At 42.2% G+C, this 25977-nt stretch overlaps 6 non-coding genes across 6 annotated transcripts; 2 read left to right on the top strand and 4 right to left on the bottom strand.

Annotated features, from left to right (window-relative positions):
• Nucleotides 1-222: 222 nt before the first annotated feature.
• On the top strand, nucleotides 223-336 carry LOC140285809 (U5 spliceosomal RNA). Its single transcript, XR_011910758.1, has one exon. It is a non-coding gene; the product is annotated as a U5 spliceosomal RNA (small nuclear RNA).
• Nucleotides 337-3585: 3249 nt separating this feature from the next.
• On the bottom strand, nucleotides 3586-3769 carry LOC140285796 (U2 spliceosomal RNA). The gene has a single exon (XR_011910747.1). It is a non-coding gene; the product is annotated as a U2 spliceosomal RNA (small nuclear RNA).
• Nucleotides 3770-4077: 308 nt separating this feature from the next.
• Nucleotides 4078-4191, bottom strand: LOC140285823 (U5 spliceosomal RNA). The gene has a single exon (XR_011910770.1). It is a non-coding gene; the product is annotated as a U5 spliceosomal RNA (small nuclear RNA).
• Nucleotides 4192-19260: 15069 nt separating this feature from the next.
• On the top strand, nucleotides 19261-19375 carry LOC140285817 (U5 spliceosomal RNA). Its single transcript, XR_011910765.1, has one exon. It is a non-coding gene; the product is annotated as a U5 spliceosomal RNA (small nuclear RNA).
• Nucleotides 19376-22636: 3261 nt separating this feature from the next.
• Nucleotides 22637-22820, bottom strand: LOC140285795 (U2 spliceosomal RNA). The gene has a single exon (XR_011910746.1). It is a non-coding gene; the product is annotated as a U2 spliceosomal RNA (small nuclear RNA).
• Nucleotides 22821-23128: 308 nt separating this feature from the next.
• On the bottom strand, nucleotides 23129-23242 carry LOC140285804 (U5 spliceosomal RNA). The gene has a single exon (XR_011910753.1). It is a non-coding gene; the product is annotated as a U5 spliceosomal RNA (small nuclear RNA).
• Nucleotides 23243-25977: the final 2735 nt, after the last annotated feature.

Raw genomic sequence — 25977 nt, 5'->3', positions numbered from 1 at the left:
AAAGCCTCAATACGGGATTCTCGTGGTGTTTTTGTTGCTGCCTTGTCTATTGCACAGAGTAAAAGACAAGGCAGCCATCGAATAGGGCCCGATTGTTCCTAGTTAGTCAGCCGAGGAGCAAGGGGGGGGGGGGAGCAAGCGTCTCAACCAAGCAAAGCTCACCATGGGGAAGGTGGCTATGCCAACTAGCCTGATGCCCTGCTCCCGCAGTGACGGATAATCGTACTCTGGTTTCTCTTCATAACGTACAAGTCTTTCGCCTTTTACTAAAGATTTCTGTGGAGAGCAGCACTAATGAGTTGTTTCTATTTTTGGCAGGCTTTACCTTTGCGGGTGAAGCCCTTTCTGTCTGTGCAAAAGAAATCTTCTTACTATGCAGAGTGACTTCTCTGAGTAGAGTCGCCTTACTTGTTGCGACTGTGCCGATGTTCGAAGCTGGAGTGCAAAGTTGTTGCTTGAATGGTGCTTGCTGGAGCGTGCGGGAGTGCAAAGTTATACCATTTAAAAGGGCTGAAGAGTGCTCAGTGCAGCGGGTGGGCGACACTCTGGCCACCTTGAAAACGGAGGTTACATCCACTACCAGGGGCAGCCCAAGTTCTGCCGCAAGTGTGGTGAGCATGGGCACCTGGTTGAGGCTTGTACCAAGGTGTTATGTGGGAAGAGCAGAGAAATTGGGCAAACTTTTGGAGAGTGTCCAAATGGCAGGAAATGTAATCTCTGTGGAGAATTAAATCACCTCTTCAGAGATTGCCCTAAATCTTTTGCCAACAAATTAAAGACGGTAAAGCCACAGTCAAGCCAACAAAGAGAAGGACCAAAGGTGGCAGTTGGTGAACAAAGTGAAGAGGTTGACCCAATAAATTCAAACTTCCCGCCAAAAGCTTGGATTGGAAGTGAGGAGCAAAAAGGGGAGGGGCCTGTAGAGGCCTCACCACTCAGTGTTGAAGTCTGTGAGAATTCACAGGCAGAGGGTGGAGCTACGCTAAATGAGGAGGAAGAGCAGACAGGTGAGTCTAGTGAAGATACTCACCTCCCAGAAGGTCAACAGCCGAAGAGGACGGCATCTGAGCCTCTGATTCCCCAGTGGTATCAGAGAAGAGGGGAAGGGTTAGGTCCCTTTCAGACAGTTCTTCAGTGGAAGAACCTAGAGTCTTCCCCTCCGACTCACCAAATGAGGTCTCCTTTTTAACTTCAGCTCTGCAATCAACCCCCAGGGACTCAAAGTTAAATGCAACATTGCGTCAGAGGCCAACACCGAGAGTCCGAAAAGGAAATATAGATCACCCTACTCACTTTTCACCTAAAGAAATGAAGGAAGAGCTAGTTTCCCAAGAAATAACCTGTGTGTAATTTGTTTTGATAACTTAGAAAAACGAAAATGACATACCTACTTTCCTTTATGCTTTTAATGGTTCTCACCTTCTCAACACTAAATGTGAGAAGTGTGAAATCAAAGACAAGAGCCCAGAGTATTTTATCCTTCTTAGACTCCATAAAATCAGATGTGTTTTTAATACAAGAATGTGGACTACCTTTTTTAAAAAACCATAGACAATGGGAGGAAATGTGGCCCCATTTATCGATATGGAGTGGCTCAAATCAAAATAAAAATGATGGTGTGGCCATTCTAATTAAAAATCCGCATGTTCTGGTGAAAGGTAGCACAGTGGTGAGAGACGGACGGGCACTTTTAGCACACTTGAATTTTATGGGGCAAGACTTTAACCTCTTAAATATTTATGGTTTCAATGCAAAAAATGAAAGGTATGACCTTTTAGAAGATATACAGCTTTACATGCTAGGGCAAGTACCTTTAGTTGTAGGAGGGGATTTTAACTGTATCTTGAGCAGGAAAGATAGAAAAAGAGCAGGGGTAGATTTTAAAGTGGATAAGACTTCGATTTTACTTCAGGGCATATGCAGGGATTTTAAGCTTACTGACTGTTTTAAAACCATGCATCCCAGAGAGGAGGGCTTCACCTGGTTTAGTCATGATGGCACCAGAGCCTCTCGCATTGATTATTTCTTTACTAGAGATTGCCCACCCACTGATGTTAGATTAACCCCTGTTTTCTTTTCAGACCACCTTGTGCTCTCCTGCACTCTTTCACCCCCTTCTGGTGTGACGGTAGGAAGTGGTCTGTGGAAACTCAACTGTTCCCTGTTGGAGGATGAAATCATAGTCAGTCAGTACAGGGAATGTTATAAAGAGTGGCAGACCCTTCAAGACCTCTACGAAACACATGCACAATGGTGGGAAATGGTGAAGGAAACGACCCAGACTTTTTTTAAACAGCAAGGTAAACGTAAAAAAAGGAAAGAGAATAGATGTATGATGGGACTACATAAACGCTTACAGCGCTACTTTAAACTAAATCAGTGTGGCATAGACTTTAAAGAAGAAATCAAAGATGTCAAAAAGGAAATGTCAGTTTTAGCAGAAATAAAGAGTAAAGGAATTTTTGTAAGAAGCAGGGAGCAGGAAATTGAGGAAGGTGAAAAAGAAAGAAAGTTATAAATAAAAAGGAGTGTATTCAAAATCTAAAAAGAGAAGATGGGTTTTTAACAAAATCCACACAAGAGATGATTGAAACTGTACATACCTTTTATAGTATCATGTACAAAGAGAAACCAGTGCACTTGGAAACATCGGCAGAAATCTCAAAATTCGTTGACAAAACCGTAAAAGAGAATGCACACTTGACACAGAATTTTACTGCTTTAGAGTTAAAAAAATGCCTAACAGGTTTTAAGAGAAGTCGAGCTCCGGGTTTAGACGGGCTTCCTGCAGAATTCTATCTGACCTATTGGGACCTTTTATCATCAGACATTTTAGATGTTTTTAAAGATTTTGAAAAACTCGACCGACTGCCTGACAGTTTTAGAGTGGGAATAGTGACTCTACTTTATAAAAAAAATGATGAGACTGACCTAAAGAATTGGAGGCCCATCACACTTTTAAACTTTGACTGTAAACTTTTTAGCAAGGTTTTAGCGACACGGATGTCCTCTGTTTTAGAGGAGGTAATTCACCCAGACCAAGCTTGTGCCATCTCAGGGAGACAACTCACCGACAGCCTCGTACTGATTCGAGACATCATTGATTACGCTAGAGACAGAAACACCCGGCTTGTCATCTTAAATTTAGACTTTGAAAAAGCATTTGATCGGGTCTCGCATCAATATCTCTTTCAGGTGTTGCAGCCATCGAAAAGGGCCCGATTGTTCCTACTTGGTGAGCTTTGCTTGGTTGAGACGCTTGCCCCCCCCCCCCCCCCTGCTCCTCGGCTGACCAAGTAGAAACAATCCATTCGATGGCTGCCTTGTCTTTTTCTCTGTGCAAAAGACAAGGCAGCCACAAACACCACGGGAACACCGTATTGAGGCTTTGTTCTGACCACTCATTCGGTGTCGCGTTTCTTTCAAGCAATTCTCCCGGTTAGCCCGCACTCGGCTCGCTCCCAGAGCCGTGTTAAAGTCCACTTCGCATTCACTCTCTTTTCTCAGCAGATTAAAAGAAAGTTTCATCTTGGGCTCCCTGAAACTTCCATCCTGCACCGCTGTTTGCTTTTTCACAAGAGCAGAGGAGAGCGCACCGTTCCCAGCGGCACTGCAGTACCGGGTCGAGGCTTGGAGTGAACGGAGCAAGCTTCTTTTTCAACTCCTATTCTTAAAAATCCATTTAATATGTTGTCCTCGTATAGAGGACATATTAAACTGATAAGAACAGATACTACACTTGATCTTAGCCAAAAGGCCGAGAAGCGATAACTGTCCACTGTTTCAGGTCCGAGGGCCCTTGCTGGCACAATGCGCACTTGTAGCAGTGTTCTTTTTATGGCCATAGGTGGCCAGAGTGTCACGTTGCACCTCCGCCCACCCGCTGCACTGAGCACTCTTCAGCCCTTTTAAATGGTATAACTTTGCACTCCCGCATGCTCCAGCAAGCACCATTCAAGCAACAACTTTGCACTCCAGCTTCGAACATCGGCACAGTCGCAACAAGTAAGGCGACTCTACTCAGAGAAGTCACTCTGCAAAGTAGCAAGATTTCTTTTGCACAGACAGAAAGGGCTTCACCCGCAAAGGTAAAGCCTGCCAATAATAGAAACAAGTCATTAGTGCTGCTCTCCACGGAAGTCTTTAGTAAAAGGCGAAAGACTTGTATGTTATGAAGAGAAACCAGAGTACGATTATCCGTCACTGCGGGAGCAGGGCATCAGGCTAGTTGGTATAGCCACCGTCCCCATGGTGAGCTTTGCTTGGTTGAGACGCTTGCCCCCCCCCCCCCCCCCCCCCCCCCCCCCCCCCCCCCCTTGCTCCTCGGCTGACCAAGTAGGAACAATCGGGCCCTATTCGATGGCTGTCTTGTCTTTTACTCTATGCAAAAGACAAGGCAGCAACAAAAACACCACGAGAATCCCGTATTGAGGCTTTGTTCTGACCGTTCATTCGGTGTCGCGTTTCTTTCAAGCAATTCTCCCGGTTAGCCGACACTCGGCTCGCTCCCATAGCCTAGTTAAAGTCTACTTCGCATTCACTCTCTTTTCTCTGCAGACTCTTGGGATTTTATCTATAAAATGAATTCCTTCACTCAAACTATGTTAAAACTGCTTTGTCGTTCATATTTACCATGTCTAGAAAGATTTAAACAAAAAAAACAACGTTGTACTTTGCAGTAAAAGAAAGAGCAAATCTAAAGTTTCAGGAATCCGAGAATAAGCTTACTTTCATGAGTGCTTCACGATTTCAGATTTTGCTATAAAATGAATTTCTTCACTCAAACTAAATTAAAACTGCTAAACCGCTAATCTGTTACATGTAAGGCAGATGTCAAATTCACCGAAATAGGATCTAAGGGTATTCGGCCAATCGAGCTGTAGCAGCTTCGGTAAAAGAGTATAAGTTGAAGAGTTTGTGAATAAAGGTGTGCGCACACATAGTGAGCTGTAAGAAAATAGGCAGGGAGCAATGCCGGCTGGGGTATATGTTCTTGTATGTTGTCTGACTGTTTGATTCGAATGTGTTGTGTAAGTGTCCTGTTGAATGTTTGGGCTTTGACACTTCACTGTGGTTGTTAACTGTGTGGTGTGTCCTGAAATGTTATATGTTTGGGCTGTGTGACATGCTTAATGCTTGTCAGTAGCTACCCACTTATTCATATATAGCAACTGACAACATAAGAAGTCTGGACATACTTTGATAGTAGTTGTAGAAGTATCCTTATTGATAATAGATAAACTAATTCATAGTGATAGAACAGTAGATGAACAGGTGCCTGCACGTCTCACGAAAATAAAATGGGTGTATGATTGCTGACGGCAGAGCAATACTGCCAAACTTATGAGTTCTTGTGGCAAACTTGATTCAGTGTCTTGACGTGTATACGCTGTTTCGCTGACTTGATTGTCACAAGAAACAAAGTGTGTTTGATAAGATCCGACCATTTTATTACGGGAGGATCAGTATGTATGGATTCTGATGTGACTGATAAACCCATTCGTATCTTAAGCATAATCTAATATGTGAGACAACGCCCTGGCACACAATCAAAAAAAAAAAGAGAGAGCGGTTTTGTGTCCCCACAGTCCATAATGTAGAAAAGAGAGAAAAAAGCCTTTCTGATTTGGTGTGTGTGCTCATAGTGCAGAGTGTAGAGAAAAGAAAGCCGTTTTGGTGTCACGGGTGTTGTGACTTACACACACACATTTCTAAATTGAGAAAGGAAATTATTTTAGAGGAAGCACTAGAGTTTAGATCCCACATTTGTTGATAGGCATTCATTTATTTCTTCACTTCTGATGAAGTTTCAACAATAAACAAGAAACTTTGTATTATGAGAAAGAACCAGACTCATTCTTCAGGAATACGAAAATAAGCTCTATTTTATGAGTTATGCACGAATTTGGATTCTCCTATAAAACGAATTCATTAACTCAAACCAAGTTAAGACTGCTTTGTCCTTCATATTTATTCATGTCTAATCAAGTTTCAACGATAAACAACGTTGTACTTTGTAGAATGAGAAAGAACTTCTTCAGCAATAAGCATCTCTCGACATATGACGAAATACAGATTTTGCTATAAAATTAATTCCTTCTATCAGCCTGACTTAAAACTGTTTGTCCTCCTTATTTATCCACTTCAAATCAAGTTTCAACAATTAAAAAAAAATTGTAGTTTGAGAAAGAACAACTTAATCTTCAGCAATCAGTATAAAAAGAGGTGCAAATGCCAACCATACATACCTAAAAGGTGGAGCGGAAGTATTCAGCTGCAAGTAGGTGTGAATGTTCGACCATAATTTGTAAAAAGCGGGTAAGAAAAGGTTCGAATGCCCGACTATATATTAACAAAAGCGGGAGGAGAGGTCTTCGGATGAGAGTGGGTGAGAATTTCCAACCATAATCTATAAAATACGGTGAAAAAAAATATGTGAATGCCTCATAGAACACTAAAAGCGGAAGTGTTCGGCTGCAAGAAGGTGTGAATGTCCGACTATATTTGGTGAAAAGCAGGTGAAGCAAGGTCTGAATGCCCAACCTTACATCATCAAAAGCGAGATCAGAGGTGTTTGGCTGCAAGAAGGCCATAGTTTGCCAAAAGCGGGTAAGGTGCGAATGACCGACTAAATATCAACAAAAGTGGGGGCGGAGGTCTTCGGATGCAAGTGGGTGTGAATATCCCACCATACAAGTATGGTGGAGAGGAAGCTGTGAATGGCCGACCATAGTAAAAGGCGGGTGAGAGAAGGTGCGAATGTCAAACCATACATAATCAAAACAGGGAGCGGAGGTGTTCTGCTGTAAGAAGGTGTGAATGTCCAACCATAGTTGGTAAAAAGCAGGTAAGAAAAGGTTAAAATACCCGACTGTACACAATCAATAGCGGGAGCGGAGTTGTTCGGCTACTAAAAGGTGTGAAAGTCCGACCATGGTTTGTAAAAAGCAGGTAAGAAAAGGTGCGAATGCCCGACAATGTATGATCAAAAGAGGGAGTGGAGGTTTTCGGCTGCAAGAAGGTCTGAATGTCCAACCATAATTTGTAAAAACCGGGGAAGAAAAGGCTCGAAAGCCCGACTATACACCATCAAAAGTGGGAGCGGAGGTGTTCAGCTGCAAGACGGTCTGAATGTCCATCAATAATTGCTAGAAAACATGAAAGAAAATTTTCGAATATCAAACTGCACATGATCATAAGCGGGAGAGGAGGTGTTCAGCTGCAAGAAGGTGTGAATGTCTACCCATAATTACTGAAAAATGGGTAAGAAAAGGTGCGAATGCCTAACCATACATCATCAAAAGAGGGAGCGGAGGTGTTCCGCTGTAAGACGGTGTGAATGTCCGACCATAGATGGTAAAAATCGGGTAAGAAAAGGTTAAATTACCCGACTGTACACAATCAAAAGAGGGAGCGGAGTTGTTCAGCTAAGAGAAGGTGTGAAAGTCCGACCTTGGTTTGTAAAAAGCGGGTAAGAAAAGGTTCGTATGCCCGAATATACACCATCAAAAGTGGAAGCGGAGGTGTTCGGCTGCAAGATATTGTGAACGTCCGACCAAAGTTTGTAAAAAGCAGTTAAGAAAAGGTTAGAATATCTAACCAAACATAATCAAAAGCGGGAGCAGAGCTGTTCGACTGCAAGTAGGTGTGAATGTCAGATCATAATTTGCAAAAAGCTGATGAGAAAGGGTGAGAATGCCCGACTATACACCATCAAATGCGGTAGCGGAGTTGTTCGGCTGTGAGTAGGTGTGAATCTCCAACCTTAATTGCTGAAAAATGTGTTAGAAAAGGTAAAAATGCCGGTCCATACATAATCAAAATCGGGAGAGGTGGTGTTCAGCTGCAAGAAGGTGTGAATGTCCACCCATAATACCTGAAAAATGGGTAAAAAAAAAGGTGCGAATGCCCAACCATACATCATCAAAAGAAGGAGTGCATGTGTTCGGCTACAAGAAGGTGTGAACGTCCAACCAAAGTTTGTAAAAAGCAGTTAAGAAAAGGTTCGAATATCTAACCAAACATAATCAAAAGCGGGAGCAGAGCTGTTCGACTGGAAGTAGGTGTGAATGTCAGATCATAATTTGCAAAAAGCTGATGAGAAAGGGTGAGAATGCCCGACTATACACCATCAAATGCGGTAGCGGAGTTGTTTGGCTGTGAGTAGGTGTGAATCTCCAACCATAATTGCTGAAAAATGTGTTAGAAAAGGTAAAAATGCCGGTCCATACATAATCAAAATCGGGAGAGGTGGTGTTCAGCTGCAAGAAGGTGTGAATGTCCACCAATAATACCTGAAAAATGGGTAAAAAAAAAGGTGCGAATGCCCAACCATACATCATCAAAAGCAGGAGTGCATGTGTTCGGCTACAAGAAGGTGTGAACGTCCAACCAAAGTTTGTAAAAAGCAGTTAAGAAAAGGTTCGAATATCTAACCAAACATAATCAAAAGCGGGAGCAGAGCTGTTCGACTGGAAGTAGGTGTGAATGTCAGATCATAATTTGCAAAAAGCTGATGAGAAAGGGTGAGAATGCCCGACTATACACCATCAAATGCGGTAGCGGAGTTGTTTGGCTGTGAGTAGGTGTGAATCTCCAACCATAATTGCTGAAAAATGTGTTAGAAAAGGTAAAAATGCCGGTCCATACATCATCAAAATCGGGAGAGGTGGTGTTCAGCTGCAAGAAGGTCTACATGTCCATCAATAATTGCTAGAAAACATGAAAGAAACTTTTCGAAAATCAAACCGCACATGATCATAAGTGGGATAGGAGGTGTTCAGCTGCAAGGTGTGAATGTCCACCCATAATTCCTGAAAAATGGGCAAAAAAAAGGTGTGAATGCCCAACCATACATCATCAAAAGCAGGAGTGGAAGTGTTCGGCTACAAGAAGGTGTGAACGTCCAACCAAAATATGTAAAAAGAAGTTAAGAAAAGGTTCGAATATCCAACCAAACATAATCAAAAGCGGGAGCAGAGCTGTTCGACTGCAAGTAGGTGTGAATGTCAGATCATAATTTGCAAAAAGGTGATGAGAAAGGGTGAGAATGCCCGACTATATATCATCAAATGCGGGAGCGGAGTTGTTCGGCTGTGAGTAGGTGTGAATCTCCGACCATAATTGCTGAAAAATGTGTTAGAAAAGGTAAAAATGCCGGTCCATACATCATCAAAAGCGAGAGGGGTTGTGTTCGGCTGTGAGTAGGTGTGAATCTCCGACCATAATTGCTGAAAAATGTGTTAGAAAAGGTAAAAATGCCGGTCCATACATCATCAAAAGCGAGAGGGGTTGTGTTCGGCTGCAAGTAGGTGTGAATGTCCAGCCATAATTACTCACAAACGGGTAAGAAAAGGTAGTATATCCAGACCATATATGATTAAAACAGGGAGCGGAGGTGGTTCAGCTGCAAGAAGGTTTGAATGTCCGACTAAAGTTCAAATATATTAAAGAAAGCGGGAGGAGAGGTCTTCGGATGAGAGTGGTTGAAAATTTCCGACCATAATGTATAAAATGGGGTGAAAAAAAGGTGTGATAGAACACTAAAAGGTGGAGCGGAAGTGTTCGGCTGCAAGAAGGTGTGAATGTCCGACTATATTTGGTGAAAAGCAGGTGAAGCAAGGTCTGAATGCCAAACCTTACATCATCAAATGCGAGATCAGAGGTGTTTGGCTGCAAGAAGGCCATAGTTTGCCAAAAGTGGGTAAGGTGCGAATGTCCGACTAAATATCAAAAAAATTTGGGGCAGAGGTCTTCGGATGCAAGTGGGTGTGAATATCCAACCAAACAAGTATTGTGGAGAGGAAGCTGTGAATAGCCGACCATAGTTTGGAAAAAGCGGGTAAGAAAAGGTTTGAATACCCGAACATACACCATCAAAAGAGGGAGCGGAGGTTTTCCGCTGTACGAAGGTGTGAATGTCCGACCATAGTTGGTAAAAAGCGGGTAAGAAAAGGTTAAAATACCCGACTGTACACAATCAATAGCGGGAGCGGAGTTGTTCGGCTACTAAAAGGTGTGAAAGTCCGACCATGGTTTGTAAAAAGCGGGTAAGAAAAGGTTCGTATGCCCGAATATACACTATCAAAACCGGAAGTGTAGGTGTTCGGCTGCAAGAAGGTGTGAACGTCCGACCAAAGTTTGTAAAAAAGCAGTTAAGAAAAGGTTCGAATATCTAACCAAACATAATCAAAAGCGGGAGCAGAGCTGTTCGACTGCAAGTAGGTGTGAATGTCAGAGAATAATTTGCAAAAAGCTGATGAGAAAGGGTGAGAAATCCCGACTATACACCATCAAATGCGGTAGCGGAGTTGTTCGGCTGTGAGTAGGTGTGATTCTCCAACTATAATTGCTGAAAAATGTGTTAGAAAAGGTAAGAATGCCGGTCCATACATCATCAAAAGCGGGAGAGGTGGTGTTCGGCTGCAAGTAGGTGTGAATGTCCATTAATAATTGCTTTAAAACATGAAAGAAAATTTTCGAATATCAAACCTTACATGATCATTAGCGGGGGAGGAGGTGTTGAGCTGCAAGAAGATGTGAATATCCACCTATAATTACTGAAAAATGGGTAGGAAAAGATGCGAATGTCCAACCATAAATCATCAAAAGCAGGAGTGGAGTTGTTCAGCTACAAGAAGGTATGAAAGTCCAACCATAGTTTGTAAAAAGCGGGTAAGAGAAGGTTCGAATACCCGAATATATACCATCAAAAGCGGAAGCGGGGGTGTTCGGCTGCAAGAAGGTGTGAACGTACGACCAAAGTTTTTAAAAAGCAGTTAAGAAAAGGTTTGAATATCCAACCGAACATAATCAAAAGCGGGAGCAGAGCTGTTCGACTGCAAGTAGGTGTGAATGTCAGATCATAATTGCTGAAAAATGTGATAGAAAAGACTAGAATGCCGGACAATACATCATCAAAAGCGGGAGAGGTGGTTTTTCGGCTGCAAGTAGGTGTGAATGTCCAGCCATAATTACTCACAAACGGGGGAAGAAAATGTAGTATTTCCAGACCACACATGATCAAAACAGGGAATGGAGGTGGTTCAGCTGCAAGGTGTCAATGTCTGACTAAAGTTTGTAAAAACCGTGTAAGACAAGGGGCGAATGTCCGACAATGTATGATCAAAAGAGGGAGCGGAGGTTTTCGGCTGCAAGGTCTGAATGTCCAACCATAATTTGTAAAAATCGGGGAAGAAAAGGCTCGAAAGCCCGACTATACACCATCAAAAGCGGGAGCAGAGGTGTTCAGGTGCAAGAAGTTCTGAATGTCCGACCAATAATTATTGAAAAATGGGTAAGAAAAGGTGCGAATGCCAAATCATACATCATCAAAAGCAGGAGCGGATGTGTTCGGCTACAAGAAGGTTTGAATGTCCAACCATAGTAAGTAATAGGTGGGTAAGAAAAGGCTCGAATGCCCGACTATACACCATCAAAAGCGGAAGCGGAGGTGTTCGGCTGCAAGACGGTGTGAACGTCCGACCAAAGTTTGTAAAAAGCATTAAGAAAATGTTCGAATATCCAACCAAACATAATCAAAAGCGGGAGCAGAGCTGTTCGACTTAAAGTAGGTGTGAATATCAGATCATAATTTGCAAAAAGCTGATGAGAAAGGGTGAGAATGCCCGACTATACACTATCAAATGTGGGAGCGGAGGTGTTCGTCTGTGAGTAGGTGTGAATGTCCGACCATAATTGCTGAAAAATGTGATAGAAAAGGTAAGAAGGCCGGACCATATATCATCAAAAGCGGGAGAGGTTGTGTTCGGCTGCAAGAAGGTGTTAATGTCCAGCCATAATTACTCACAAACGGGTAAGAAAAGGTACTATTGCCAGACCATATATGATCAAAACAGGGAGCGGAGGTGGTTCAGCTGCAAGAAGGTTTGAATGTCCGACTAAAGTTTGTAAAAAGCGGGTAAGACAAGGTGTGAATGCCCGACAATGTATGATCAAAAGAGGAGCGGAGGTTTTCGGCTGCAAGAAGGTCTGAATGTCCACCCATAATTACTGAAAAATGGGTAAGAAAAGGTGCGAAAGCCCAACCGCACATGATCATAAGTGGATGAGAAGGTGTTCGACTGCAAGTAGGTGTGAATGTAATCAATGTCTACATAGATTTCAACAAAAAACAACGTTGTACTTTGCAGTAAAAGAAAGTGCAAATCAAAAGTTTTAGGAATCCGAGAATAAGCTTATTTTCATGAGTTCTGCACGATTTCGGATTTTATGTATAAAATGAATTTCTTCACGCAAACTAAGTTAACACTGCTTTTTCCTTCATATGTACCCATTTCTACATATATTTCAAGCATAAACTTCCTCATATTACCCTGAATGAGAAAGAGCCACACTTGTGATTAAGCCATACCTCCCTTTTGAGGAGTTCTGCATGATTTGGGATTTTATCTATAAAATTAATTCCTTCACTCAAACTATGTTAAAACGGCTTTTACCTTCATATATATCAATGTCTCGATAGATTTAAACAAAAAAAACAACGTACTTTGCAATAAAAGAAAGAGCAAATCAAAAGTTTTAGGAATCCGAGAATAAGCTTATTTTCATGAGTTCTGCACGATTTCGGATTTTATGTATAAAATGAATTCATTCACTCAAACCAAGTTAAAACTGCTTTTTCCTTCATATTTATCAATGTCTAGATCGACTTCAACAAAGAACAACATTGTATTTTGCAGTAGAAGAAAGAGCAAAACTGAAGGATCAGGAATCCGAGAATAAGCTTCTTTTCATACGTTCTGCATGATTTGGGATTTTATGTATAAAATGAATTCCTTCACTCAAACTAAGTTAACACTGCTTTGTCCTTCATATGTACCCATTTCTACATATATTTCAAGCATAAACTTCCTCATACTACCCTGAATGAGAAAGAACCACACTTGTGATTAAGCCATACGCCCCTTTTGAGGAGTTCTGCATGATTTGGGATTTTATCTATAAAATCAATTCCTTCACTCAAACTATGTTAAAACGGCTTTTACCTTCATATTTATCAATGTCTCGATATATTTAAACAAAAAAAACAACGTTGTACTTTGCAGTAAAAGAAAGAGCCAATCAAAAGTTTTAGGAATCCGAGAATAAGCTTATTTTCATGAGTTCTGCACGATTTCGGATTTTATGTATAAAATGAATTAATTCACTCAAACCAAGTTAAAACTGCTTTTTCCTTCATATTTATCAATGTCTAGATCGACTTCAACAAAGAACAACATTGTATTTTGCAGTAGAAGAAAGAGCAACACTGAAGGATCAGGAATCCGAGAATAAGCTTATTTTCTTATGGGCAAGTGGGAACTGCTTTGTCCTTCATATTTATCAATGTGTAGATGGATTTCAACTTCTTCTACTGCAAAGTCCAATGTTGTTCTTTGTTGAAGTCGATCTAGACATTGATGAATATGGAAGGACAAAGCAGTTTTAACTTGGTTTGAGCAAAGCAATTCATTTTATAGCAAAATCCGAAATCGTGCAGTACTCATGAAAGCAGGCTTATACTCGGATTCCTGAAACTTTAGATTTGCTCTTTCTTTTACTGCAAAGTACAACGTTGTTTTTTTGTTTAAATATTTCTAGACATGGTAAATATGAAGGACAAATCAGTTTTAACATAGTTTGAGTGAAGTAATGCATTTTATAAGCAAAATCCCAAATCATGCAGAACTCACGAAATGCTTTTTCTCGCTTTTCACTGCTTTTTACAAACTTTGGTCGGACGTTCACACCTTCTTGCATCCGAACACCTCCGCTTCCGCTTTTGATGATGTATATTCGGGCATTTGAACCTTTTTTTACCCGTTTTTTACAAACCATTGTCGGACTTTCACACCTTCTTGCAGCCGAACACCAACTCTCCCGCTTTTGATGATGTATGGTCCAGTATTCTTACCTTTTTCTAACACATTTTTCAGCAATTATGGTCGGACATTCACACCTACTCACAGCTGGACACCTCCGCTCCCGCTTTTGATGATGTATAGTCGGGCTTTCGAGCCTTTTCTTACCCGGTTTTTACAAATTATGGTTGGACATTCAGACCTTGCAGCCGAACACCTCCGCTCTCTCTTTTGATCATACATTGTTGGGCATTCGCACCTTGTCTTACCCGCTTTTTACAAACTATAGTCAGACATTAACACCTTGCAGCTGAACCTCCGCTCCCTGTTTTGATCATGTATGGTCTGGCAATACTACCTTTTCTTCCTCCGTTTGTGAGTAATTATGGCTGGACATTCACACCTACTTGCAGTCGAACAGCTCTGCTCCCGCTTTTGATTATGTTTGGTTGGATATTCGAACGTTTTCTTAACTGCTATTTACAAACCATGGTCGGACTTTCACACCTTCTTGTAGCCGAACAACTCCGCTCCCGCTATTGATTGTGTACAGTCGGGTATTTTAACCTTTTCTTACCCGCTTTTTACCAACTATGGTCGGACATTCACACCGTCTTACAGCGGAACACCTCCGCTCCCGCTTTTTATGGTGTATAGTCGGGCATTCGAACCTTTTCTTACCCGCTTTTTACAAACTTTGGTAGGACATTCAAACCTTCGTGTATCCGAAAACCTCCGCTCTCTCTTTTGATCATACATTGTCGGACATTCGCACCTTTTCTTACCCGCTTTTTACAAACCATGGTTGGACTGTCACACCTTGTAGCCGAACACATCCGCTCCCGCTATTGATTGTGTACAGTCGGGTATTTTAACCTTTTCTTACCCGCTTTTTACCAAGTATGGTCGGACATTCACACCTTCGTACAGCGGAACACCTCCGCTCCCTCTTTTGATGGTGTATGTTCGGGCATTCAAACCTTTTCTTACCCACTTTTTCCAAACTATGGTCGGCTATTCACAGCTTCCTCTCCACCATATTCACACCCACTTGCATCCGAAAACCTCCGCCCCAAATTTTGTTGATATTTAGTCGGACATTCGCACCTTACCCGCTTTTGGCAAACTATGGCCTTCTTGCAGCCTAACAACTCTGATCTTGCTTTTGATGATGTAAGGTTGGGCATTCAGACCTTGCTTCACCTGCTTTTCACCAAATATAGTCGGACATTCACACCTTCTTGCAGCCGAACACTTCCGCTCCACCTTTTAGTGTTCTATCACACCTTTTTTTTCACCGCATTTTATACATTATGGTTGGAAATTTTCAACCACTTTCATCCGAAGACCTCTCCTCCCGCTTTTGTTAATATATTTGAACTTTAGTTTGACATTCAAACCTTCTTGCAGCTGAACCACCTCCGCTCCCTGTTTTGATCATATATGGTCTGGCAATACTACCTTTTCTTACCCGTTTGTGAGTAATTATGGCTGGACATTCACACCTACTTGCAGCCGAACACCACCTCTCTCGCTTTTGATGATGTATGGACCGGCATTCTTACCTTTTCTAACACATTTTTCAGCAATTCTGGTTGGAGATTCACACCTACTCACAGCCGAACAACTCCGCTACTGCATTTGATGGTGTATAGTCGGGCATTCTCACCCTTTCTCATCAGCTTTTTGCAAATTATGATCTGACATTCACACCTACTTGCAGTCGAACAGCTCTGCTCCCGCTTTTGATTATGTTTGGTTAGATATTCGAACCTTTTCTTAACTGCTTTTTACAAACTTTGGTCGGACGTTCACAATATCTTGCAGCTGAACACCTCCTCTCCCACTTATGATCATGTGTGGTTTGATTTTCGAAAATTTTCTTTCATGTTTTCTAGCAATTATTGATGGACATTTAGACCTTCTTGCAGCTGAACACCACCTCTCCCGATTTTGATTATGTATGGACCGGCATTTTTACCTTTTCTAACACATTTTTCAGCAATTATGGTTGGAGATTCACACCTACTCACAGCCGAATAACTCCGCTACCGCATTTGATGGTGTATAGTCGGGCATTCTCACCCTTTCTCATCAGCTTTTTGCAAATTATGATCTAACATTCACACCTACTTCCAGTCGAACAGCTCTGCTCCCGCTTTTGATTATGTTTGGTTAGATATTCGAACCTTTTCTTAACTGCTTTTTACAAACTTTGGTCGGACGTTCACAATATCTTGCAGCCGAACACCTCAGCTTCCGCTTTTGATGGTGTATATTCGGGCATACGAACCTTTTCTTACCCGCTTTTTACAAACCAAGGTCGGACTTTCACACCTTCTCTTAGCTGAACAACTCCGCTCCCTCTTTTGATTGTGTACAGTCGGGTAATTTAACCTTTTCTTACCCGCTTTTTACCATCTATGGTCGGACATTCACACCGTCTTACAGCGGAACACCTCCGCTCCCTCTTTTGATGATGTATGGTTAGGCATTCGCACCTTTTCTTACCCATTTTTCAGTAATTATGGGTAGAGATTCACACCTTCTTGCAGCTGAACACCTCCTCTCCCGCTTATGATCATGTGCAGTTTGATATTCGAAAATTTTATTTCATGTTTTCTAGCAATTATTGATGGACATTCAGACCGTCTTGCAGCTGAACACCTCCGCTCCCACTTTTGATGGTGTATAGTCGGGCTTTCGAGCCTTTTCTTCCCCGGTTTTTTCAAATTATGGTTGGACATTCAGACCTTCTTGCAGCCGAAAACCTCCACTCCCTCTTTTGATCATACATTGTCGGGCATTTGCACCTTTTCTTACCCGCTTTTTACAAACCATGGTCGGACTTTCACACCTTTTAGTAGCCGAACAACTCCGCCTCCCGCTATTGATTGTGTACAGTCGGGTATTTTAACCTTTTCTTACCCGCTTTTTACCAACTATGGTTGGACATTCACACCTTCTTACAGCAGAACACCTCCGCTCCCTGTTTTGATTATGTATGGTTTGACATTCGCACCTTCTCTCACCCGCCTTTTACTATGGTCGGCCATTCACAGCTTCCTCTCCACCATACTTGTATGGTGGGATATTCACACCCACTTGCATCCGAAGACCTCCACCCCCACTTTTGTTGATATTTAGTCGGTCATTCGCACCTTACCCGCTTTTGGCAAACTATGGCCTTCTTGCAGCCAAACACCTCTGATCTCGCTTTTGATGATGTAAGGTTGGGCATTCAGACCTTGCTTCACCTGCTTTTCACCAAATATAGTCGGACATTCACACCTTCTTGCAGCCGAACACTTCCGCTTTTAGTGTTCTATGAGGCATTCACATATTTTTTTTCACCGTATTTTATAGATTATGGTTGGAAATTCTCACCCACTCTCATCCGAAGACCTCTCCTCCCGCTTTTGTTAATATATAGTCGGGCATTCGAACCTTTTCTTACCCGCTTTTTACAAATTATGGTCGAACATTCACACCTACTTGCAGCTGAATACTTCCGCTCCACCTTTTAGGTATGTATGGTTGGCATTTGCACCTCTTTTTATACTGATTGCTGAAGATTAAGTTGTTCTTTCTCAAACTACAAATTTTTTTTAATTGTTGTAACTTGATTTGAAGTGGATAAATAAGGAGGACAAACAGTTTTAAGTCAGGCTGATAGAAGGAATTAATTTTATAGCAAAATCTGTATTTCGTCATATGTCGAGAGATGCTTATTGCTGAAGAAGTTCTTTCTCATAATACAAAGTTTGTTGTTTATTGTTGAAACTTCATCAGAAGTGAAGAAATAAATGAATGCCTATCAACAAATGTGGGATCTAAACTCTAGTGCTTCCTCTAAAATAATTTCCTTTCTCAATTTAGAAATGTGTGTGTGTAAGTCACAACACCCGTGACACCAAAACGGCTTTCTTTTCTCTACACTCTGCACTATGAGCACACACACCAAATCAGAAAGGCTTTTTTCTCTCTTTTCTACATTATGGACAGTGGGGACACAAAACCGCTCTCTCTCTTTTTTTTTTTTTATCGTGTGCCAGGGCGTTGTCTCACGTATTAGATTATGCTTAAGATACGAATGGGTTTATCAGTCACATCAGAATCCATACATACTGATCCTCCCGTAATAAAATGGTCGGATCTTATCAAACACACTTTGTATCTTGTGACAATCAAGTCAGCGAAACAGCGTATACACGTCAAGACACTGAATCAAGTTTGCCACAAGAACTCATAAGTTTGGCAGTATTGCTCTGCCGTCAGCAATCATACACCCATTTTATTTTCGTGAGACATGTGCAAGCACCTGTTCATCTACTGTTCTATCACTATGAATTAGTGATCTATTATCAATAAGGATACTTCTACAACTACTATCAAAGTATGTCCGGACTTCTTATGTTGTCAGTTGCTATATATGAATAAGTGGGTAGCTACTGACAAGCATTAAGCATGTCACACAGCCCAAACATATAACATTTCAGGACACACCACACAGTTAACAACCACAGTGAAGCGTGTCAAAGCCCAAACATGTAACATTCAACAGGACACTTACACAACACATTCAAATCAAACAGTCAGACAACATACAAGAACATATACCCCAGCCGGCATTGCTCCCTGCCTATTTTCGTACAGCACACTATGTGTGCGCACAACCTTTATTCACAAACTCTTCAACTTATACTCTTTTACCGAAGCTGCTACAGCTCGATTGGCCGAATACCCTTTGATCCTATTTCGGTGAATTTGACATCTGCCTTACATATAACAGATTAGCGGTTTAGCAGTTTTAATTTAGTATGAGTGAAGGAATTCATTTTATAGCAAAATCCGAAATCGTGAAGAACTCATGAAAGTAAGCTTATTCTCGGATTCCTGAAACTTTAGATTTGCTCTTTCTTTTACTGCAAAGTACAACGTTGTTTTTTTTGTTTAAATCTTTCTAGACATGGTAAATATTAAGGACGAAGCAGTTTTAACATAGTTTGAGTGAAGGAATTCATTTTATAGATAAAATCCCAAGAGTCTGCTGAGAAAAGAGAGTGAATGCGAAGTAGACTTTAACACGGCTATGGGAGCGAGCCGAGTGTGGGCTAACCGGGAGAATTGCTTGAAAGAAACGCGACACCGAATGAGCGATCAGAACAAAGCCTCAATACGGGATTCTCGTGGTGTTTTTGTTGCTGCCTTGTCTTTTGCACAGAGTAAAAGACAAGGCAGCCATCGAATAGGGCCCGATTGTTCCTAGTTGGTCAGCCGAGGAGCAAGGGGGGGGGGGGGGGGGGGGGAGCAAGCGTCTCAACCAAGCAAAGCTCACCATGGGGAAGGTGGCTATGCCAACTAGCCTGATGCCCTGCTCCCGCAGTGACGGATAATCGTACTCTGGTTTCTCTTCATAACGTACAAGTCTTTCGCCTTTTACTAAAGATTTCTGTGGAGAGCAGCACTAATGAGTTGTTTCTATTTTTGGCAGGCTTTACCTTTGCGAGTGAAGCCCTTTCTGTCTGTGCAAAAGAAATCTTCTTACTGTGCAGAGTGACTTCTCTGAGTAGAGTCGCCTTACTTGTTGCGACTGTGCCGATGTTCGAAGCTGGAGTGCAAAGTTGTTGCTTGAATGGTGCTTGCTGGAGCGTGCGGGAGTGCAAAGTTATACCATTTAAAAGGGCTGAAGAGTGCTCAGTGCAGCGGGTGGGCGACACTCTGGCCACCTTGAAAACCGAGGTTACATCCACTACCAGGGGCAGCCCAAGTTATGCCGCAAGTGTGGTGAGCATGGGCACCTGATTGAGGCTTGTACCAAGGTGTTATGTGGGAAGAGCAGAGAAATTGGGCAAACTTTTGGAGAGTGTCCAAATGGCAGGAAATGTAATCTCTGTGGAGAATTAAATCACCTCTTCAGAGATTGCCCTAAATATTTTGCCAACAAATTAAAGACGGTAAAGCCACAGTCAAGCCAACAAAGAGAAGGACCAAAGGTGGCAGTTGGTGAACAAAGTGAAGAGGTTGACCCAATAAATTCAAACTTCCCGCCAAAAGCTTGGATTGGAAGTGAGGAGCAAAAAGGGGAGGGGCCTGTAGAGGCCTTACCACTCAGTGTTGAAGTCTGTGAGAATTCACAGGCAGAGGGTGGAGCTACGCTAAATGAGGAGGAAGAGCAGACAGGTGAGTCTAGTGAAGATACTCACCTCCCCGAAGGTCAACAGCCGAAGAGGACGGCATCTGAGCCTCTGATTCCCCAGTGGTATCAGAGAAGAGGGGAAGGGTTAGGTCCCTTTCAGACAGTTCTTCAGTGGAAGAACCTAGAGTCTTCCCCTCCGACTCACCAAATGAGGTCTCCTTTTTAACTTCAGCTCTGCAATCAACCCCCAGGGACTCAAAGTTAAATGCAACATTGCGTCAGAGGCCAACACCGAGAGTCCGAAAAGGAAATATAGATCACCCTACTCACTTTTCACCTAAAGAAATGAAGGAAGAGCTAGTTTCCCCAAGAAATAACCTGTGTGTAATTTGTTTTGATAACTTAGAAAAACGAAAATGACATACCTACTTTCCTTTATGCTTTTAATGGTTCTCACCTTCTCAACACTAAATGTGAGAAGTGTGAAATCAAAGACAAGAGCCCAGAGTATTTTATCCTTCTTAGACTCCATAAAATCAGATGTGTTTTTAATACAAGAATGTGGACTACCTTTTTAAAAAAACCATAGACAATGGGAGGAAATGTGGCCCCATTTATCGATATGGAGTGGCTCAAATCAAAATAAAAATGATGGTGTGGCCATTCTAATTAAAAATCCGCATGTTCTGGTGAAAGGTAGCACAGTGGTGAGAGACGGACGGGCACTTTTAGCACACTTGAATTTTATGGGGCAAGACTTTAACCTCTTAAATATTTATGGTTTCAATGGAAAAAATGAAAGGTATGACCTTTTAGAAGATATACAGCTTTACATGCTAGGGCAAGTACCTTTAGTTGTAGTAGGGGATTTTAACTGTATCTTGAGCAGGAAAGATAGAAAAAGAGCAGGGGTAGATTTTAAAGTGGATAAGACTTCGATTTTACTTCAGGGCATATGCAGGGATTTTAAGCTTACTGACTGTTTTAAAACCATGCATCCCAGAGAGGAGGGCTTCACCTGGTTTAGTCATGATGGCACCAGAGCCTCTCGCATTGATTATTTCTTTACTAGAGATTGCCCACCCACTGATGTTAGATTAACCCCTGTTTTCTTTTCAGACCACCTTATGCTCTCCTGCACCCTTTCACCCCCTTCTGGTGTGACGGTAGGAAGTGGTCTGTGGAAACTCAACTGTTCCCTGTTGGAGGATGAAATCATAGTCAGTCAGTACAGGGAATGTTATAAAGAGTGGCAGACCCTTCAAGACCTCTACGAAACACATGCACAATGGTGGGAAATGGTGAAGGAAACGACCCAGACTTTTTTTAAACAGCAAGGTAAACGTAAAAAAAGGAAAGAGAATAGATGTATGATGGGACTACATAAACGCTTACAGCGCTACTTTAAACTAAATCAGTGTGGCATAGACTTTAAAGAAGAAATCAAAGATGTCAAAAAGGAAATGTCAGTTTTAGCAGAAATAAAGAGTAAAGGAATTTTTGTAAGAAGCAGGGAGCAGGAAATTGAGGAAGGTGAAAAAGAAAGAAAGTTAAGAAAATAAAAAGGAGTGTATTCAAAATCTAAAAAGAGAAGATGGGTTTTTAACAAAATCCACACAAGAGATGATTGAAACTGTACATACCTTTTATAGTAACATGTACAAAGAGAAACCAGTGCACTTGGAAACATCGGCAGAAATCTTAAAATTCGTTGACAAAACCGTAAAAGAGAATGCACACTTGACACAGAATTTTACTGCTTTAGAGTTAAAAAAATGCCTAACAGGTTTTAAGAGAAGTCGAGCTCCGGGTTTAGACGGGCTTCCTGCAGAATTCTATCTGACCTATTGGGACCTTTTATCATCAGACATTTTAGATGTTTTTAAAGATTTTGAAAAACTCGACCGACTGCCTGACAGTTTTAGAGTGGGAATAGTGACTCTACTTTATAAAAAAATGATAAGACTGACCTAAAGAATTGGAGGCCCATCACACTTTTAAACTTTGACTGTAAACTTTTTTGCAAGGTTTTAGCGACACGGATGTCCTCTGTTTTAGAGGAGGTAATTCACCCAGACCAAGCTTGTGCCATCTCAGGGAGACAACTCACCGACAGCCTCGTACTGATTCGAGACATCATTGATTACGCTAGAGACAGAAACACCCGGCTTGTCATCTTAAATTTAGACTTTGAAAAAGCATTTGATCGGGTCTCGCATCAATATCTCTTTCAGGTGTTGCAGCCATCGAAAAGGGCCCGATTGTTCCTACTTGGTGAGCTTTGCTTGGTTGAGACGCTTGCCCCCCCCCCCCCCCCCCCCCCCCCCCCGCTCCTCGGCTGACCAAGTAGAAACAATCTATTCGATGGCTGCCTTGTCTTTTACTCTGTGCAAAAGACAAGGCAGCCACAAACACCACGGGAACACCGTATTGAGGCTTTGTTCTGACCACTCATTCGGTGTCGCGTTTCTTTCAAGCAATTCTCCCGGTTAACCCGCACTCGGCTCGCTCCCAGAGCCGTGTTAAAGTCCACTTCACATTCACTCTCTTTTCTCAGCAGATTAAAAGAAAGTTTCATCTTGGGCTCCCTGAAACTTCCATCCTGCACCGCTGTTTGCTTTTTCACAAGAGCAGAGGAGAGCGCACCGTTCCCAGCGGCACTGCAGTACCGGGTCGAGGCTTGGAGTGAACGGAGCAAGCTTCTTTTTCAACTCCTATTCTTAAAAATCCATTTAATATGTTGTCCTCGTATAGAGGACATATTAAACTGATAAGAACAGATACTACACTTGATCTTAGCCAAAAGGCCGAGAAGCGATAACTGTCCACTGTTTCAGGTCCGAGGGCCCTTGCTGGCACAATGCGCACTTGTAGCAGTGTTCTTTTTATGGCCATAGGTGGCCAGAGTGTCACGTTGCACCTCCGCCCACCCGCTGCACTTAGCACTCTTCAGCCCTTTTAAATGGTATAACTTTGCACTCCCGCATGCTCCAGCAAGCACCATTCAAGCAACAACTTTGCACTCCAGCTTCGAACATCGGCACAGTCTCAACAAGTAAGGCGACTCTACTCAGAGAAGTCACTCTGCACAGTAACAAGATTTCTTTTGCACAGACAGAAAGGGCTTCACCCGCAAAGGTAAAGCCTGCCAAAAATAGAAACAACTCATTAGTGCTGCTCTCCACAGAAGTCTTTAGTAAAAGGCGAAAGACTTGTACGTTATGAAGAGAAACCAGAGTACGATTATCCGTCACTGCGGGAGCAGGGCATCAGGCTAGTTGGCATAGCAACCTTCCCCATGGTGAGCTTTGCTTGGTTGAGACGCTTGCCCAACCCCCCCCCCCCCCCCCCCCCCCCCCCCCTTGCTCCTCGGCTGACCAAGTAGGAACAATCGGGCCCTATTCGATGGCTGCCTTGTCTTTTACTCTGTGCAAAAGACAAGGCAGCAACAAAAACACCACGGGAAAACCGTATTGAGGCTTTGTTCTGACCGCTCATTCGGTGTCGCGTTTCTTTCAAGCAATTCTCCCGGTTAGCCCGCACTCGGCTCGCTCCCAGAGCCGTGTTAAAGTCTACTTCGCATTCACTCTCTTTTCTCAGCAGACTCTTGGGATTTTATCAATAAAATGAATTCCTTCACTCAAACTATGTTAAAACTGCTTTGTCCTTCATATTTACCATGTCTTGAAAGATTTAAACAAAAAAACCAACGTTGTACTTTGCAGTAAAAGAAATAGCAAATCTAAAGTTTCAGGAATCCGAGAATAAGCTTACTTTCATGAGTTCTTCACGATTTCGGATTTTGCTATAAAATGAATTCCTTCACTCAAACTAAATTAAAACTGCTAAACCGCTAATCCGTTATATGTAAGGCAGATGTCAAAATTTCCGACCATAATGTATAAAATGCGGTGAAAAAAAGGTGTGATAGAACACTAAAAGGTGGAGCGGAAGTGTTCGGCTGCAAGAAGGTGTGAATGTCCGACTATATTTGGTGAAAAGCAGGTGAAGCAAGGTCTGAATGCCAAACCTTACATCATCAAATGCGAGATCAGAGGTGTTTGGCTGCAAGAAGGCCATAGTTTGCCAAAAGCGGGTAAGGTGCGAATGTCCGACTAAATATCAAAAAAATTTGGGGCAGAGGTCTTCGGATGCAAGTGGGTGTGAATATCCAACCATACAAGTATGGTGGAGAGGAAGCTGTGAATAGCCGACCATAGTTTGGAAAAAGCGGGTAAGAAAAGGTTTGAATACCCGACTGTACACAATCAATAGCGGGAGCGGATGTGTTCGGCTACAAGAAGGTGTGAAAGTCCAACCATAGTTTGTAAAAAGCGGGTAAGAAAAGGTTCGAATGCCCGACTATACACCATCAAAAGCGGGAGCAGAGGTGTTCCGCTGTAAGACGGTGTGAATGTCCGACCATAGTTGGTAAAAAGCGGGTAAGAAAAGGTTAAAATACCCGACTGTACACAATCAATAGCAGGAGCGGAGTTGTTCGGCTACAAGAAGGTGTGAAAGTCCGACCATGGTTTGTAAAAACCGGGAAGAAAAGGCTCGAAAGCCCGACTATACACCATCAAAAAGAAGGTTTGAATGTCCATCAATAATTGCTTTAAAACAAGAAAGTAAATTTTCGAATATCAAACCGTACATGATCATAAGCGGGAGAGGAGGTGTTCCGCTGTAAGACGGTGTGAAAGTCCAACCCTGGTTTGTAAAAAGCGGGTAAGAAAAGGTTCGAATGCCCGAACATACACCATCAAAAGAGGTGTTCCGCTGTAAGACGGTGTGAATGTCCGATCATAGTTGGTAAAAAGCGGGTAAGAAAAGGTTAAAATACCCGACTGTACACAATCAAAAGAGGGAGCGGAGTTGTTCAGCTAAGAGAAGGTGTGAAAGTCCGACCATGGTTTGTAAAAAGCGGGTAAGAAAAGGTTCGTATGCCCGAATATACACTATCAAAACCGGAAGTGTAAGTGTTCGGCTGCAAGAAGGTGTGAACGTCCGACCAAAGTTTGTAAAAAAGCAGTTAAGAAAAGGTAAAGAAAAGAAAAGAAAAGAAAAGAAAAGAAAAAGCTGATGAAAAAGGGTGAGAAATCCCGACTATACACCATCAAATGCGGTAGCGGAGTTGTTCGGCTGTGAGTAGGTGTGATTCTCCAACCATAATTGCTGAAAAATGTGTTAGAAAAGGTAAGAATGCCGGTCCATACATCATCAAAAGCGGGAGAGGTGGTGTTCGGCTACAAGTAGGTGTGAATGTCCATTAATAATTGCTTTAAAACATGAAAGAAAATTTTCGAATATCAAACCTTACATGATCATTAGCGGGAGAGGAGGTGTTCAGCTGCAAGAAGATGTGAATATCCACCTATAATTACTGAAAAATGGGTAGGAAAAGATTCGAATGTCCAACCATAAATCATCAAAAGCAGGAGTGGAGTTGTTCAGCTACAAGAAGGTATGAAAGTCCAACCATGGTTTGTAAAAAGCGGGTAAGAGAAGGTTAGAATACCCGAATATATACCATCAAAAGCGGAAGCGGGGGTGTTCGGCTGCAAGAAGGTGTGAACGTCCGACCAAAGTTTGTAAAAAGCAGTTAAGAAAAGGTTTGAATATCCAACCGAACATAATCAAAAGCGGGAGCAGAGCTGTTCGACTGCAAGTAGGTGTGAATGTCAGATCATAATTGTTGAAAAATGTGATAGAAAAGACTAGAATGCCGGACAATACATCATCAAAAGCGGGAGAGGTGGTTTTTCGGCTGCAAGTAGGTGTGAATGTCCAGCCATAATTACTCACAAACGGGGGAAGAAAAGGTAGTATTTCCAGACCACACATGATCAAAACAGGAAATGGAGGTGGTTCAGCTGCAAGGTGTGAATGTCTGACTAAAGTTTGTAAAAACCGTGTAAGACAAGGGGCGAATGCCCGACAATGTATGATCAAAAGAGGGAGCGGAGGTTTTCGGCT

Source organism: Leuresthes tenuis, unplaced genomic scaffold (genome assembly GCF_036924035.1).
Source record: "Leuresthes tenuis unplaced genomic scaffold, fLeuTen1.0.hap1 SCAF_57, whole genome shotgun sequence".
NCBI lineage: Eukaryota > Metazoa > Chordata > Actinopteri > Atheriniformes > Atherinopsidae > Leuresthes > Leuresthes tenuis.
This window is presented reverse-complemented; position numbering and strand designations above follow the sequence as displayed.